The sequence below is a fragment of the Macrobrachium nipponense genome, chromosome 30 (assembly GCF_015104395.2).
Source record: "Macrobrachium nipponense isolate FS-2020 chromosome 30, ASM1510439v2, whole genome shotgun sequence".
Classification (NCBI taxonomy): domain Eukaryota; kingdom Metazoa; phylum Arthropoda; class Malacostraca; order Decapoda; family Palaemonidae; genus Macrobrachium; species Macrobrachium nipponense.
In genome coordinates this window covers 59052373-59055481 of record NC_087218.1, presented here as the reverse complement: position 1 = coordinate 59055481, position 3109 = coordinate 59052373, and positions in this window count along the sequence as shown.

Genomic DNA, 3109 nt, shown 5'->3' with positions numbered 1-3109 from the left:
GAGGTACTTGCCAATATCCACTAAGGAGGTCTAAGGATGAAAATAATTTTGCCCCTCCTAATTGAGCTAACATATCTTGAATTACCGGCATCGGCATTCTATCTGGAACTGTGTTGGAGTTTAATTTTCTATAGTCTATTACAAGTCTCCAACTGCCATTTTTCTTTGGAACAAGCAACAATGGAGAATTATATGGAGATTTAGAAGGAATTATTAATCCATCTCTTTTCATTTCCTCTATCAAATTATCAACTATGGGTCTCTGGCTTATTGGTATACTAATCTGTAATTAGGAATAAAAAATGGCTTGGCTCCATCATCTAGCAAAATCTATGTTGTAGGACATTTGTTCTTCCTAGCTATTACATTTCTATATTTCTCTAGCACTTGAATGAACTTGTTTCTATTTTCTGGAAAATCTGTTTTATTCACTTCCCGATTTAATTTAGAGTTTTGGCCATTTATAGAGAAAAATGCTTTTTCTTCTACTGTTAGTAAAGGATTGTTAATAGGTATTCCTATGCAAAAGACAGTGCCTGCGTATAGCGTTAGTTTGTTATTTGAATAGTTTTGGACATAAGCTTCACAATTATCACCATTCATGTGGACTAGTGAATTATCCATTCTGACAAAATCTGGCAATTCATAGATCAACAATAGAACATCTTTAGCCCTTACGTTCTTTTTGCTCTTAAATATATTTTTGTTTAGCATTTTGGATTTAATGTTACTGCTCTATTGAATATAAATTGTACTTTATTATCATCAGCTGTGCTAACGCAACATATCTCTTCATCTTCTATGTCTGAAAAATAACAAAGTTCTGCATTTTCAGTGGTTTCTTCTGTTACTTCTATTATACTATTTATATCTGATTTCTTTATTTTATCTAATAGCAATACTTCATTTAGTATTTTCCCTTCATTCTCATAACTCATTACTACATTGCTACAGTTATTAGTACATGTATCTATATAGGTATCTGTATAAGCATCTTGATTTTCGTTATATTCAGAGTTTCGGCGATCACCATTATTTATATCTGAGTAATTACTTGAATCTGAGTATATATCATCTATATGTGCACATTTCATTGATTCTGTATTCTGCAATGGTGGGAATTCCTCTTTTCTATCTATTTCTATTTTATCTTGCCTTTCCCGTATGTCTCTCTCGCTTGTCGAAACTGTCCCAGACAAATTGATCAGATTTGGGTGAGGCGTTTCTTCGTCGAGCGCAAAACATACGCTCTTCTGATTATCCTGTTTCAGGCTAATCTTTCCTTCACTGCTGTCTAGTATTATACCACATCTTCTCATTAAATTAAATGAGAATAATACTTGTGCGGGAAAAAATCTGTCTTCTAGAACTAGAAAACTTTCGACAAATTTGTGTGACAAAATGTCTATTTCCAAGTTCACCTTATCTAGACTTCTAATTTGTTTACCCGCTATTCCCTTTATAACTTTATTTTGACTCTGAATCAGAGTTTCTGAAATGCCTAAATATCTGGTTAAGTTGATTTATCTATTATATTCACTGTACTGCCTGAATCTATAAGTACAGTACATGTCTTTCCACTTATTGGAATCTTCACAATAGGCAAATCCTTTCTGTTTATTTCTTCATCTTTCATTGAGAATAATACTTTCCTATTTATGTAGGAAAATGCGGACGAACCTTCATTTTCCATACTAGCTATTTCTTCTTTTTCTCTTCTATCATCTTGAAGATAATTATTTTCTTTCTTTTGTGAAGGGGTTAATTGCCACTGGCTTGAAGAGTTATGTGGATTTAAGCGGCTGTTACTTACTTCTGTTACTTCCTTATTGGTTCCCTTATTATTGAACCAACAGCTTGTAGTTAAATGCCCAACCTTCTTGCAAATTGCACAGCTTCTAGGCTTTCTGCACTCATTAGTGGAATGATTTGTATACCCACAATTTTCCCATGCTGCCATTGGTCTTGCTCCTTGAGCTGAATAGTTTCCTCGACTTGAATTATTTGTGTTTGAAGATTGACCAGGCTTATTCTGTCTTCCTTTCTGATTAGGATTCCATTTTCTGCTATATTTCTCTTGAAGAGAAGTGGATCTATTCCCTGCTTGTCTGGCATTATTATTCATTCTATTTGAATGGTTATCATTTCTGCCTTTCCTTTCATTTTGTTTTTCTACTATCCCTACAAATTCCTTGGAAAAATCTATCTCTGCCTTCTGTATTTCTTGTTTCATTGTTTTTAATGTTTGAAGGCTATTATTCTTGGGATCAATTTTAATTTTTCGAAAGGCCTTCTTTTCTTTTCTCCTAGAGCATTATATATGGTTCCAATGTGCCAAGTAGTTTAAGACGTATCTTACATTAACTAATCCCCTTTCATCATCACCAAACTGTGTCTTATCTCCAATCGTGATGTTTGTGGACTTCAAGTCTTCTATTATTTTGTCTATAGCATTTTCAACATTTGCGTAGAGCTCTGCCATGGATTCATATTGTGGATTTAGGAACTTAGTACTATTATATATTGTATCTTCTTTACTCACGGGTTCCCAGAGCATCAAACAAATTGTTTTGAATTCATCTTATTTAGTTAATTTGCTGAAACTACTAGAATTCAAAGTTTTATGTGCATCACCGTGTTCTGCACTAACGAGAAGCAAGGTTTCATTAATTTTTACCCTTTCATCTGTTATTCCCCCTGAAGATATGCGGCTGTCAGCATCAGCTAACCAATGATTCACTGATATGATTCTAGCTTACTTTTGTCTGGATGGGAAGCTTCAACTTGTCCACAGAAACGTGTGGCTTGTGTTATTACAGCTGCCTGATTCATTCTTCTGTTTCGAAACGTGTTAGTACTATTAGTAATTATATTATTAGTATTATTGGCACTGTTATGATTATTGTTATTTGTGTTATTAGGGTTCGTATTTCCCCGAATCACCACGGTTTGTGAAATTGGAACTGGGATTCTACTGCGTCTGTCTGGTGTTGGTCTTAAATTGTATGAGCTATCTCTGACAGTGGCGAGTAATTCGTTAAAGGGTTTATGCATTTCTCCCCAAAAAATTATTCACATGTGCTACTCATCATTACACAATAACATAAAA